Genomic DNA, 15,727 nt, shown 5'->3' on the forward strand with positions numbered 1-15,727 from the left:
CTCCATGTCCCGCCTAATCACTTCACCCCAGTACTTCTTCGGCCTACCCCTACCCCGCTTAAAACCATCCAACGCTAGCCTCTCACACCTACGGACCGGGGCATCCATGCCCCTCCTCTTCACTTGTCCGAACCATCTCAATCGGGGTTCCCGCATCTTGCACTCCACTGGAGTCACACCAACCTTCTCCCGGATAGTCTCATTTCGAACTCTATCCCCTCTAGTCAGCCCACACATCCAGCGCAACATCCGCATTTCTGCCACCCTCATTTTTTGAATGTGGAAGTTCTTAACTGGCCAACACTCCGCTCCATACAACATGGCCGAAGTATGAAACAGTTGCACTAATGTAGCTTTTTTTTTCTAAGATTAAAAAAAGAAAGAAAAACTAATAAAAACCAATTAAAGATAATAAAGACTAATAATGAGAAAAGAAATTCACCAAAAATAGATGTGAGAAGACTTATTATCAGGAATTTGAAAAGTCAAGGGTTATTGGGTTTGGATCGGGTCACGACTTTGGATCGGGTTGAAATACTTACCTGGGCTGAATTTCAATGACGGCTTATCACTAGGTTGATAGCCCATCACAAATGTTGTCATCTTAAAGAATAATGTGCCAATTTTTTTTATTCATTTGATGACAAAGTGTGATGGATCGTCACTTGGGTGACGACCTATCAGCCTTGTCGTCACACTTATCTTGTGTGCTGCTCTATTGTGCTCAACCTGATGACAAGGCTTGATGGCTTATCGCTTGAGTGTCGGCTTATCAGCCCTGTCATCACCTTTATCCAAAAAGTGCCCAATTTTTGCCTTATTTGACGATTTCAAGTGATAGGTCGTCAGCTTGTTAATAACACATCAACTTTGGTCGTCAACTCTATCCAGTGAATGTATCATCTTTGGTCATCACCTCCACTCCCTTGATAACATTGATTCTACCCTTGTTCCTGCACATCTGAAGAACTCATTATGCAAAATAAAGCTTTAAAACAAACAAAAATACTTATAACACATAACATTGGGTTGTCTCCTAATAGCGCCGAATTTACTGTCGCGGCTCGACTTGGTTATCTCAACTACTCAGATTTCGTCAAGATAAACCATATCCATCAGCTTCACTTTATCCATTGGGCCAACATAATTCTTGATTCTTTTCCCGTTAACCTTAAACAAACTTGCATCTTTACTTTCAAGTTCCACCACACCTGATGGAAAAACTTGACTCACTTTGAAAAGTCCCAACCATCTTGATTTCAATTTTCCCGAAAAGATCTTAAGTCGAGAGTTGTATTATAGAACCCAATCACCACACCGAAAGTCTCGCTTCTCTATTCTTTGATCATGGTTATTTTTTATCCTCTTTTTATACAGGTCAACTATTTTGTAAGCTCCAAGATGGAATTTATCCATCTCATTCAATTGTCCTAACCTTAATTCGGCTACTTCTTTCAGTTCATGTTCAATCATTTTAGAGACCACAAAGCATTGTTCTCTAGTTCAATCGGATGGTGACATGCTTTGCCATAGACTAACTGATATGGTAAAATCCTAATAGGTGTCTTGAAAGCAGTCCGATATGCCCACCAAGCATCATCGAGCTTTGGAGACCAATCCTTTCTAATCGCATTCACCGTCTTAGTCAAGATTACTTTTATCTCCCAGTTTTATACCTCCACTGCTTCACACCATATTTCAACAAGGTATCCTAAAACATTTTTTTACAGAAGTGGGATCCCCTTTGCTGATAATAGTTCTTAGTACCCTAAAATGGGAGAAGATGTTTTTCTTCAGAAAGGCAACCAATATCTTGCCTTCATTTTCAGCCAAAGCAATTGACTCAACCCATTTGGACATATAGTCCTCAACCACCAATATATATTTTATCCCGTAGGAGATCATAAATGGCCCCATGAAATCAATACCCCAAACATCAAATAGTTCAACTTCCAACATCTTTGTCATGGGCATCTCATGATGCTTTGAGATCGAACCCTATCTTTTTCACTGATCACATCGCTTTACAAACTCATACGCATCTTTAAATAGGGTTGGCCAAAAATAGCCACTTTGCAGCACCTTTCTTATCGTATGATCATCTGCATGATGTCCCCCAATGAGGGATTCATGGAAGGCCTCTAAAATACTTGGCATATCAACTTATGGGATACGAATTCTGATAATATTATTAGTACACCGCCTAAATAAATACGGCTCACCCAGAAGTATCTCTTAGCATCATGGAAAATTTCTTTTTCTAATGAAAAGAAAAATTATTCGGGATAATATCACTTACCACAAAGTTGGTGAAGTACGTATACCAAGGCAACATTTTGAGTATAGCAGCTAGAATTTGTTCATCTGAAAAAGCATCATCAATGTCTAGCTTTTCTGTGGTGAGCTGATTTTCTTCTATCCTGGATAGGTGATCTACGACTTGGTTTTCACACCTTTTTCTATCTTTGACTTCAAAGTCAAACTCTTGCAGAACCAACACCCATCTAATCAACCTCGATTTAGCGTCCTTCTTTTCTATTAAGAATCTTAAAGTAGAATGGTCTGTAAGAACCACCACTTTGGTTTCCAACAAGTATGACCAAAACTTCTCAAAATCATAAACGACAGCTAGAAGTTCCTGCTTAGTGGCAGTATAATTTTTATGCGCCTTATTCAATGCCTTGCTTGCATAATATATGGGGTGAAATAGTTTCTCCTTCTTCTGAACAAGGAATACTCCAAGTGCCACTCCACTTGCATCACACATTATGTCAAATAGTCTAGACCAATCCGGGGAAACAATAATTGGGGCAGCCACCAGCTTCTCCTTAAGGCATTAAAACGCCTTCATACAATCATCATCAAATACGAAATTGGTCTACTATAAGAGCTTGTAAAGTGGATTTTCAATCTTGGATAAATCTTTAATAAACGTGCAATAGAATCCAACATGACCCAGAGAACTACGAACTCCTTTCACTGAGATAGGAGGGGGTAGTTTCTCAATCACTTCTACCTTAGCATGATCAACTTCAATTCCCTTTACTAAAATTTGATGTCCAAGCAATATGCATTCCTTAACCATTAAGTGGCATTTCTCCCAGTGTAGTACAACATTGAATTCTTCACATCTCTATAGTGCTCTACTCAGATTCATCAAAAACAACTCAAATGAATCATCCACTACCAAGAAATTTTCCCTGAACACTTCTAAAGTATCCTCCACCATGTCGGAGAAAATCAACATCATGCACCTTTGGAATGTGGCTAGTGCATTACATAAACCAAATGGTATTCACTTGAATGCAAACGTTCCATATAGGAAGGTAAATGTTGTTTTCTCCTGGTCTTCCAAGGCAATCAAAATATGGTTGTATCCTAAATATCCATCCAAAAAGTAATACCAACCCTTTCCTGTCAAGAGATCAAGTATTTGACCATGGAGGGCATTGGAAATTGATCTTTTCATGTTCATAAATTCAAATTCCGGTAGTCCTTGAAAACTTACCACCCAGTTATTGGCCTAAGAGGAATCAAATCGTTCTTCTCATAATCAACCACAGTCATACCCCCTTTCTTGGGAACACAGTGCACTAGACTTACCCACTTACTGTCAGAGATTGGATATACTACCCCTACATCGAGATGCTTTATAATCTCCCTTTTCACCACTTCTTGCATAGGTTGGTTTAGTTTGCACTGATGCTCAATGGTTGGTATGCATTCTTCTTCTATTTGGATTTTATGAGTGCAGATGCCTGGTGGAATACCAATAATATCTGCTATCATCTATACGATAGCCTTCTTGTATCTCCTAAGCATAGAAATAAGAGCTTCAACCTACTGCTCTGCCAAGTTTGCTGCAATAATAACTTGTAAGATGTTTCCACTACCCCAAAACACATACCGAAATATCCTGGTAGATTTTTTAATTCCAACACCAGTGGCTCCTCAATAAAAGGCTTGGCCGGTGGTGTTGCATGATTTAGAAGGTCCAAATCCAGCTTCTTGGGGGCATAAGAGTATGAACCCATTCTTGTTAGTGCACATATAGTTTCATCATATTCTTTGATTCCCTCACTATCAAAGTTCATCAATACCGCAACCAGAGTTTCCACACCAATTCTCTCATCAACTGACACATCTTTCTCATCTTTATAGTACACATCAATGATTAAGAAGACACTCATTTCGTTTTACCATTTTATTGACTGAAAAATATCAAAACTGACAACTTCATCATTAAGCCTAAAGTTCAGCTCATTAGTTTGCAAGTCAATCAACACACTCCCGATTGTGAGGTCAGGTCTACCCAAGATTATGGGTACCTCAAAATCGACCTCGCAATCCAGGATTAAGAAGTCGGCTGGGAAAATAAAACTTGTCACCTTAAAAAACACATCATAAAATATGCCAACTGGCCTCTTCACCAATCTATCTGCCATCAAAAACCGCATATTGGTGGCGTAGGATCTCCCAAACCCAACTTCTTGAAAACTGCTAGTGTCATTAGGTTAATACTTACCCTAAAATCATACAAGTCCTTAGTAAAACTAATCGATCAAATAGTGTATGAGACAGTGAATGCTCCCGGATTAGCTTTCTTTAGCACCAAAGATCTTGTAGCAATAGAACTACAATGGTGAAGATTGTCCACCTACTCGTATCTCACAGTTTGATTCTTAGTCACAATATCCTTTATGAACATTAGCATAGCCTGGCATTTGTTTTAGTGCCTTAACCAAAGGCACATTTACTGTCAATTGCTTTAGCATTGCCATGAACTTGCTAAATCTTATGTCAGCTACCTTCTTCTGCAATCTATAAAGGAATGGGTGAGGTATTTTTGGTATTCTGCTCACTAATGTCTCTCCTTCCTTCCCCTTGCCCTTCTCTACTTCATCAACCTATTTCTGACTAAATGGAACTTTCATATTCTCCAGCTTCTCAAACTCTACTGAAGGGTCTTTTTCTGCTTCTACCTCTAACTCTACCATATCGTTCATAATAGGTTCACCTACAGATGGGCCAGTTAAAATTTTTTACCACTTCTGGTGGTAATAGCTATACAAGAATTATCATTCCATGTATTTTTCACCATATCACTTGGCAATGTTTCACTCTTTCTCTGGTTGAAAGATGCAGAGAACTGATTCATCTGCTGCTTTGGTTACTTAATAGAAGTTGAATGTGAGTCAACAAACTGACTCATGGATGATAAGTGACTCTTCAAGTTTGTCACTCCAGTGTTAGTTGTTTCCACTCCTTTCAATAACTTGGCCATCATATATTCCATTGACATTTTTTTAAAACTAGTACCAGTATTGTTCTAATTTCCAGGAGGTACATACAATCCACTCCTTTCATTCTTATTTTTCTAACCACCTTTCTTATGATCTCTATAACCATTTTTATCATAAAAATTTTGACCTTGATTCCCTTGTCTATTGCCTCAAAACCTCTCCTGATTATTCAAGTAGTTTGCTTCTTCTTCAGAATCTGATTCAGCTCCCCTACTTTGAAATCGCACATCTTTTACCTTTTCCATCTTCCTAGATATTAAATGCTTGGTGAGAAAATCCATTGAGTGTTTATATAGGCCATATCCTGGTCACGTTCCTCTTCTCTCTTATGTTGTTTAGCTATCATTCCAGTAGATGCAGTATTACTTGCTACCATAAAATCTTTGGCATACCAAGCTCTACTTTTCTTAGTCAGTCGTTCCAATATCTAAGCAGCCTCAATAAACATAAGGTCCATGAATTCTCTCCCTGCAGCATTGTGTACAGTTGGATTTGTGATAGAGTTCAAAGCCCTATAGAATGTTTCCATCAAATGTTCATCAGTCATCTTGTGATTAGGAAACTATGTCAACTTCTTTTTTAATCTCATGCATGTCTCATAAAGGGCTTCATTTGGTAACTACCTAAAGTTACTAATATCGTCCCTCAAATATAACATCTTGGAAGGTGGAAAGAACCTTTCTAGGAAAGCTCCTTTCAGTTGCCTCTAGTTTGTTATAGAATCAGGAGATAACTCATTCAACCAAAGTGTTGCATCCCCAGACAGAGACAATAGAAATAATCATAGATGGATTGCATTTTTTCTAACTCCCGAGTTTGATCCTCGACAATGGCGCTAAAATTTGATATGCCTAAATTACACCTCTTGTATGAGAGGGTAAGCGGTCATCGTTAAATATATAACCCAATTAGGTTGGGGTCGAATCCCACAGGGAATGTGGTGTTAATTAAGACTATTTATGATTCAATCGACTAATAGCTATTAGCTTCCTATAAATGGGTTTTTTAAGAATTCAAATAATTGTTACCATTTACTTCATTTTAGTGACCAAAAATCAATGCTCTAGTATTTAAAATTATTGATGTGGTGAAAACCAAAGTTGTGTTCACTATGAGTATTGAAACTTACTTAACAATAGTTGTAAGATTATCATAACATGCAGGAAACAACAGATTATCACTATTGATGATTCATCCAAATGTCTTTCGGCCTATTTAGATATTAGATCACCTAATTCTTTCAAACTTAGGAAATCCTTTTATTCAACCTGATTTCATGTCGAGTTGATTACCTTTGTTACGACGTTAATCATTAGATGGAAATTTAACGTCTCCAAATACCTGGTGATAATTCACTTCCTCTTAATTGATTTCTTAATTCAAGCAAACTAATGCGAGGTTCAATATATTGTTTGCAACCAACAGATAATACTTATTACAAAAGAATTATCAAGAATTTCCTACAGTATTTCAAATCATAACCAATTATTGAATTCGTAAGATAAAACTCATAGATCCTATAACTACGGTTTTGGGAATTAGTTACTCATGAGACAGAGACAAATAATATATATTAGATTCATAATTTAGAAATAGTTAACTTACAAACTATGAGAATATAAGATTGTTTTTCTTTCCAAATCACAAGAGAATCCCAAAACCAAAACAATAATCTACAAAAATGATATCAAAATTTTAGAGAAAAAGTATCAAAAGCTGCCCCTTAGAATAAGTTCAAGATGCCTGAAAACCTAAGATTTTTTCTATAAATACTCAAGATCTTTTCTAGAGTTGAATTTCAAGTTCCAACTTTTCTGCCCCATGACTGACGACCAAAGCTGATGGCTTATCAGATGGTTGATGACTTATCAGGCAAGTCATCAACAGCTTATTCCCAATCCTTGCTCACTTCCTACAGCTGACATCTAAGTCTGATGACCTATCACATAATTGAGAACTTATCATACCAAGTCATCACCTATTTTTTCTATTTCTTGTAAACTGTCTACAGGTGATGACCTCAACTGACAACTTATTACCAAGTTGAAGACTTATCAGACAAGTCATCAACTTCACTTATTCAGCATCTACAGTCTGTTTATGGGTGATGGACTCCTGTGATGATCCATTAGATGGTTTACGACTTATCAGATAAGTCGTCAACTAAAATATTTTTATCTACTTCATAAAAATTCATCCTTCTTGATGTATTTATCATAGGTTTCCATGCATTTCAACTTCCCTACAGTATCACATGAAGTATAATTAAGAAAAACAATAGTAACTTAAGAACTTATAATTATTTCAAGTTAAAAGCCTTAAATATGCTAACACAAAGCTAGCACATTAGATTCCGTGGGTAGGACCGGGGTCCGAGCATGATGTGAGTTAAAAATTTACTGGAGCATGCAAGAGTGGCTAGGGAGCGGCCTAGTGTGGGCTATTTGGGTGGGCAAGACCATTTGGGGTGGTAAAACAGGTAAAACGGTGCAAATGGGGCATATTCAAGCTAAATTGGTTGGGTATTGCCCAATGTTTTGCGAGTGGGCCTAGATTCTAGGTCTTTTATGGGCAAAAAATTGAATCAACCATGCATGGAAGGCTGGAGAGCATCCTAGTGTGGGTCTTTTGGGTGGACTGGGTCATTTGGGTGGTCAAATGAGCAAAATGATGTAAATGGGGCATTTTCAAGACAAATCAATATGGTTCAAAAATCAACTGGGGTATACCAGGGAGGGTGGGGAATGGCCTAGTATAGGCCGTTTGGGTGGGCGGGTCCATTTGTGTGGTCAAACAAGCGAAATAAGGTAAATAGGGCATTTTTAGGCCAAATTAGTATGCTATATCCCATATTTCCTGGGTTGGACCTGAGGTCTAGGCATGCTGTAAGACGAATATCGACTGGGGTATACTAGGGTGGCTGGGGAGCAGCCTAGTATGGGCCGTTTGAGTGGTTAAACAAGCAAAACAATTCTAACGGGGCATTTTTAGACCAAATTAATATGTTATAGCCCATGGTTCTGGGGGTGAACCAAGGGTCCGGGGCATGCCAGGGAAGCTAGGGTGTGGCCTAGTATTGTCCGTTAGGGTGTGCTGGGCCATTTGGGTGGTCAAACGGGTAAAAAGATGCAAACAGGGAATTTTCGAGCCAAATCGGTGTGCTATAGCCCACGGCTCTACAGTATGGCTTGGGATCCGGGTGTGATGTGGGCCAAAAGTTGACCAAGGTTTGCAAAGGAGGCTAAGAAGTAGTCTACTGTAGCTGTTTAGGTGGGCGAGGTAATTTGGGTGATCGAACAGGCAAAATGATGCAAATGAGGCATTTTTGGGCCAAATCAGTGTGCTATAGCCCATGGTTCTAGGGGTGGGCCCAGGGTCTGATCGTGTTATGGGTTGAAAGTCAATCAGTGCATGCTAGGAAAGATAGAGATCATCCTTGTATGGTCTATTTGGTTGGTTAAAAAGGAAATGGTGCTAATAGGGCATTTTTGGGCCAAATTGGTGTGCAATAGCCCAAGGTTCCGGGGGTGAACACAGGATCCGGGAAAGCTGTGGGACAAAATTACCATGGGGCATGCCAGGGATCCTGGGGTGAAGCCTAGTATGGGTTCTTTGGATGGGCAGCGCCATTTGTCTTATCAAATGGGAGAAACATTTCATATGGGGCATTTTGGGCTAAATTTGTATGCTATAGCCCACGGTTATGGGGGTGGGCACGGGGTCCAAGCCAAAGAGGCTGGGGAGAGGCCTAGAGTGGTTTCTTTGGGTGGGTGGGTCCATTTAGGTAGTCAAACAGGAAAAATGGTACAAACGGGGCATTTTTGGGTAAAATCGGTTTGCTATAGCCCACAGTTCTAGGGGTGGGCCCATGGTCCAGGCGTGCTATGGATCAAAAATCAATCTGTTTGTGCCAAGGAGGCTGGGGAACATCCTACTATGGATCATTTAGGTGGTCAGGACCTTTTGTGTGGTCAAATAGGTAAAACAGTAATAACAAGGCATTTTAAAGCAAAATCACTATGCTATAGTCCACGAATCCAAGGGTGGACTCAGGGTTCGGGCGTGCTATGGGATGAAAATTGATCGGGGAAAAACAAAGTGGATGGGAAGAATCCTAGTGTGGTCCGTTTATGTGGCCGGGGCCATTTGGGTGGTCAAACGGGGAAAACAACATGAAAGAGATGTTTTTAGGCAAAATTGGTATGCTATAGCCTACGGTTCCGTAGGTGGGCCTTGGGTCCAGGTGTGTTGTGAACCTAAAGTCAATAGAGGCATGCCAGGGAGGCTGGTGAGTGGCGTAGTGTGAACTGTTTTGTGGGCGGGGATATTTGGGTGGTCAAACGAGTGAAACGGTGCAAACGGGGCATTTTTTGGCAAACTCAATGTGCTATAGCCGACGATTCTAGGGGTGGGCCCTGGGTTTGGGCGTGCTATAGGCCAAATATTGACTGCGTTATTCTAGGGAGACTAGGGAGAAATATAGTGTGAGCTGTTTGTGTGGGCGGGGCCATTTGGGTGGTCAAACAGGAAAAACGATGCTAATGGGGCATTTTTCGAGCCAAATTAGTGTGCTATAGCCCACAGTTTTGGTGGTGGACTAGGGGTCCAGGCATGGTATGTGCCAAAAATTGACCAAGGTATGCCAAGGAAGCTGGGGTGAAGCCCAATGCGGGCCATTTGGGTGGTTAAATGGGTAAAATAGAGCAAACAAGGATTTTTCGGGCTAAATCAGTGTGCTATAGCCCACGATTCTGAGGGTGGGCCTAGGGTCCAAGCATGTTATTTGCCAAAAATCGATTGGAGCATTCCAGGGAGGCTGGGCAGTATCCTAGTATGGGTTGTTTGAGTAGGCGGGGTCATTTAGGTTGTCAAATGCACAAAACATTGCCAACAGAGCATTTTTGAGTCAAATCAGTGTGCTATAGCCCACAGTTTCAAGGGAGGGCCTAGGGTTCAAGCGAGCGGTAGGTTGAACATTTGTAGGGGATTACGAAAGAGGCTAGGGTGCATGCCAGAAAGGTTGGGGAGTGGCCTAGTGTGGGTCGTTTGGGTGAAGCGGGGCTATTTGGATGGTCAAAAAGATGAAATAATGCAAACACGATATTTTTTGTCATAATCTGTGTGTTATAGCCCACGATTCTAGGGGTGAGAGAAGCTGGAGAGCATCTTAGTTTTGGCCATTTGGGTAGGTGGGGCTATTTGGCTGGTCAAACAGGCAAAACAGTGCAAACGGGGTATTTTTGAACCAAATCAGTGTGCTATAGCCCACAATTTCAGGGGTGGGCCTGGGGTTTGAGTGTACTGTGGGACAAAAATTGACCGGGATATTTCAGGGAGGTTAGGGAATGGCTTAGTATGGGCTGTTTGGGTGGGAAGGGCTATTTGGGTGGTTAAACAGGAAAAATGATGCAAACGGGGAGTTTTTGGGCAAAATCGATGTCCTATAGCCCATGGTTCATGGGGTGGGACCAAGGTCCAAGCGTGTTGTGGATCTAAAATTGATCGGGGCATGACAGTGAAGTTAGGGAGCAGCTTAATGTATGCCGTTTAGGTGGGCGGGGCCATTTGGGTGGTTAAACGAGCAAAATGTTGTAGACAGTGAATTTTTGGGCCAAAGTAGTGTGCTATAGGCCACAGTTCCAGAGGTTGGCCTGGGGTTTGGACGTGCTGTTGGCCGAAAATCGACCAACACATGACAGGGACGCTGGAGAGTGGCCTAGTGCGGGCTATTTAGATGGGCAAGGCCATTTGGGTAGTTAAATGGGTGAAATGGTGCAAACGGAGCATTTTTAGGCTAAATTAGTGTGTTATGTCCCATGGTTCCTGGGGTAGGGCTGGGGGCCGGGCGTGCTATGATCCAAAAATCAATCGAGGCTTGCCAGGGAGGCTTGGAAGAGGCCTAGTATGGGCCGTATAGCTGGCCGGGGCCATTTGGGTGGTCAAACAAGTGATTCAATGAAAATGAGGCATTTTCGAACCAAATTGGAGTGCTATAGACCACGGTTCATAGGGTGGGCCCGGGGTTCAGGCATGTTATGGGCCAAAAATTGATCGGGTTATGCCAGGGAGGCTGGGGAGAGACTTAGTATGGGCTTTTTGGTTGCATGGGGCCATTTGGATCATAAAATGGGCAAAAACGTGCAAATAGGGCATTTTTGGGCCAAATCGGTGTGCTATTGCCCACGACTCTGGAGGTGGGCCTGGGGTATGGGTTTTTTGTGGGTAAAAATTGATTGAGGCATGCAATAGTGTCCAGGGATCGGCCTAGTGTGGGTTGTTTGGTTGGGCAGGGTCATTTGGATGGTCAAATGGGAGAAATGGTGAAAATAGGGAATTTTGGGCTAAATAGATGAGCTATAGCCCACGTTTCTGAGGGTGAGCTTGGGATCTTGGTGTTCTGTTGGACAAAAATTGATCGAGGATTTATAGGGAAGTTGGGGAGTGGATTAGTGTGGGCCTTTTGGGTAGCTGTAACTATTTTGGTGGTCAAACAGGCGAAACGGTGCAAACAGGGCATTTTCAAGCCAAATTGGGGTGCTATAGCCATGGTTTCAAAGGCGGGCCTGGGGTCCGGGCATGTTGTCAGCCAAAAATATACCGAGGTGTGCCAGGAAGTCTGGGGAGCTCCTAGTATGGGTTGTTTGGGTGGGCGGGGCTATTTAGGTGGTCAAACGAGCGAAATGGTGTAAATGAGGCATTTTCGTGCTAAATTAATGTGATATAGCCCAAAGTTCTGGGTGTGTACCTGGGGTCCAAGTGTTCTGTCGGCTGAAAATATCCTTGGGCATGCCAAGAAGGCTGGGGAGTGGCTGAGTGTCGGTCATTTTGGTGGGCGGGGCCATTTGTATGGTCAAGCGGGAGAATTGATACAAACGGAGCATTTTTAGGAAAAATCAGTGTGTTATAGCCCATAGTTGCAGGATAAGATCAGGTCAGGTGTGATGTGGGCCAAAAATTAATCAAGGCATGCCATGGAGGTGGGAAAACGGCCTAGTATGGGCCGTTTGGATGGGTGGGGCTATTTGGGTGGTCAAATGAGCGAAATAGTAGAAATGGGGTATTTTCAAGCCAAATCGATGACCTATACCCCATGGTTCTGGGGGTGGGCCCAGGGTCCAAGCATGCTGTTGGACGAAAATCGATCGATGTGTGCTAGAGAGGTTAAGGAGTGGCCTAGTATGGGACGTTAGTTTCGACAAAGCCATTTGGGTGGTCAAAAGCGCAGAATGGTGCAAACAGGGCATTTTTGGGCCAAATCAGTGTGTTATAGCCCACGATTTTGGGGTTAGTTCAGGGCATGCTGTGGACCAAAAATCGACCGGAGTATGTTAGTAGGTTGGGGAGTGGCCTTGTATGGGCCGTTTTGATGGGCAAGGCCATTTGGGTTGTCAAACGGGCGAAGCACTGAAAACGGGGTATTTTTGGGCCAAATCGGTGTACTATAGTCCAAGGTTTTGGAGGTGGGTTAGAGCATATTGTGGGATAAAAATTGATCGGGGAATGTTAGGGAGGCTGAAGAGTGACCTAGTGTGGGCCGTTTGGAAGGGCGAGGTTATTTGGGAGGTCAAATGGGCGAAATGATGCAAACGGGGCATTTTCAAGCTAAATTGGTGTGCTATCGCCAACGGTTCTGAGGATGGGCTCGGGTTCGGGCATGCTTTGAGCCAAAAATTGATTGGGCATACCAGGGAGGTGGGCGGTGTCCTAGTTTGGGTGGGCAGGGCTATTTGGGAGGTCAAATGGGTGAAATAATGCATATAGGGCATTTTCAAGCAAAACCGGTGTGCTATAGCCTATGGTACCAGGTGTGGGCCTAGGGCTTGGGTGTGTTGTGCACAAAAAATTAATCGAGGCATGCTAGGGAGGCTGGAAAGAAGCCCTGTTTTGTCTGTTAGGGTGGATGGGGCCATTTAGATGGTTAAATGGGTGAAACAGTGCGAATAGAGCATTTTTAGGACAAATTGGTGTAATATAGGCCACGATTCCGGGGGTGGGCTCAGGGTTCGGCGTGTTGTCAGCCAAAAATTAACTAAGGCATACCAGAGAGGCCAGGAAGTGGCCTAGTGTCAGATTTTTGGGTGGGCGGTGCCATTTGGGTTGTCAAACATGCATTATGGTGCAAGTGAGGTATTTTTAGGCCAAATTGGTGCATTATAGCCCACGGTTTTAGGGGTGGGCCAAGGGTCCAGGCATGTTGTGGTCCAAAAATTGACTAGAGCATGCCAAGGATCCTGGGAATTGGCCTAGTATGGGTCGTTTGTGTAGGCGAGTCCATTTGTATGATTAAATGGGTAAAATGGTGCAAACGAGGCATTTTTGAGCCAAATTGGTGTGTTATTACCCATGGTTCTAGGGCTGGGCCCAGGGTTCGGGTATGATGTGGGCCAAAAATTTACCAGAGCATTCCAGGGAGGCTAGGTAGAGGCCTAGTACGGGTTGTTTGGGTAGGAGGGGCCATTTGGATGGACAAACGGGTAAAATAGTGAAAACAAGGCATTTTCGGGCCAAATTGGTGGTATAGCCAATGGTTCTAGGGGTGAGCCCGGGGTTCGAGCATGTTATAGGCTAAAAATTGATCGGGGCATGCCAGGGAGGATAGGGAGTATCCTAGTATGGGCCATTTAGGTGGGGAAAGGCCATTTAGGTGGTTAAACAGGTGAAATGGTACAAACGAAGCACTTTCAGGCAAAATTGTATGCTATAGCCCACGGTTTGGGGGGTAGGTCCATCGTGCTGTGGTGCAAAAATTAATTAGGGTATGTAATAAAGGTTGGGGAGCAGCCTAGTATGGGCCGTTTAGGTGGGTGGGGTCATTTGGGTAGTCAAATAGGCAAAACGGTGCAAACAAGGCTTTTTTAGGGTAAATCGATGTATTATAGCCCACGGTTTCGGGGTGTGCTCAGGGTATGGGTGTGTTGTGGGCCGTAAATCAACCGGGGCATTCTAGGGAGGCTAGAGAGTGGCCTAGTATGGATTGCTTGGGTGAGAGGGGCTATTTGGGTGGTCAAAGAGGCAAAACGGTGCAAATGAGGTATTTTCGGACCAAATTAGTGTTCTATAGCCTACGGTTCTAGGGGTGGGCCCATGGTCCGAGTGTGTTGTGGGTCAAAAATTGATCGGGGAATGGTAGGGAGACTAGGGAGCATCTTAGTGTGGGTAGTTTGGGTAGGCGAGGCTATTTGGGTGGTCAAATAGGTAAAACAGTGCAAATAGGGCATTTTTAGGCTAAATCGATTTGCTATAGCCTAGTATTCTTGGGGTGGGCCCCGGGTCCAAGCGTGCTGTGGGCTAAAAATTGACTGGGGCATGCCAGGGAGGATGAGGAGAAGCCTAGTGTGGGATGTTTTGGTGGGCGGGGAAATTTGGGTTGTGAAATAGGAAAAATGGTGCAAACGAGGCATTTTCAGACCAAATTGGTGTGCTATAGCCCACGATTCTAGGGGTGGGCCCAGGATATCAGTGTGTTATGGTTCAAAAATTGACCGAGGAATGTTGATAAGGCTATGGAGCTAGGTAGTATGGGCTGATTGGGTTGGCGAGGGCCATTTTGGTGGTTAAACAGGCAAAATAGTGCAAATACGGCATTTTAGGGCCAAATCGATATGCTATAGCCTATAGTTTTGGCGGTTGGCCCAAGGTTCGGATGCGATGTAGGCCAAAAATTGACTGAGGTATACCAGGGAGACTGGGGAGTGGCCTATTGTGGGCCGTTTAGGTTGTCGGGGCTATTTAGGTGGTCAAACGGGCGAAACGGTGCAAACATAGCATTTTTGGGCCAAATCAGTGTTCTATAGCCCACGATTTTGGGGATGGGCCTGGGGTCCAGGTGTGTTGTAGGCCAAAAATCGATTGGGCATGCCTGGAAGTCTAGGAAGTGTCCTAGTGTAGGCCGTTTCGGTAGGCGAGGCCATTTGGGTTGCAAACGGGCAAAATGGTGCAAACGGCGCATTTTTTAGCCAAATTAGCTTGCTATAGACAACAATTCTGGGGGTGGGACATGGTTGGGGCGTCCTCTGGGCCAAATATCGATTGGGGAATGCCAAGGAGTTTGGGAAGTTCCTGGGATGGACCTGGGCTCCGAGTGTGATATTGGCCAAAAATCGATCGTAGAATGCCAAGGAAGTTAGGGAGGGACCTAGTGTAGGCCATTTGGGTGGGTGGGGCTATTTGGTTGGTCTAACAGGCATAATGGTGTAAACGGGGCATTGTTAGAAAAAATTAGTGTACTATACCCACAGTTCTGGGGGTGGGCCTGAGGTTTGAGTGTGATGTTCGCCGAAAATCAATCGAGGTATGGCAGGGAGGCTGAGGAGTGACCTAGTATGGGATGTTTAGATAGGCGGGGCCATTTGGATGGTCAAACGGGCAAACCGATGCAAACGAGCATTTTTAGGCAAATTGTTGTGCTATAACCCACGGTTTTA

The sequence above is a fragment of the Capsicum annuum genome, chromosome 12, assembly GCF_002878395.1.
Source record: "Capsicum annuum cultivar UCD-10X-F1 chromosome 12, UCD10Xv1.1, whole genome shotgun sequence".
Taxonomy (NCBI): Eukaryota; Viridiplantae; Streptophyta; class Magnoliopsida; order Solanales; family Solanaceae; genus Capsicum; species Capsicum annuum.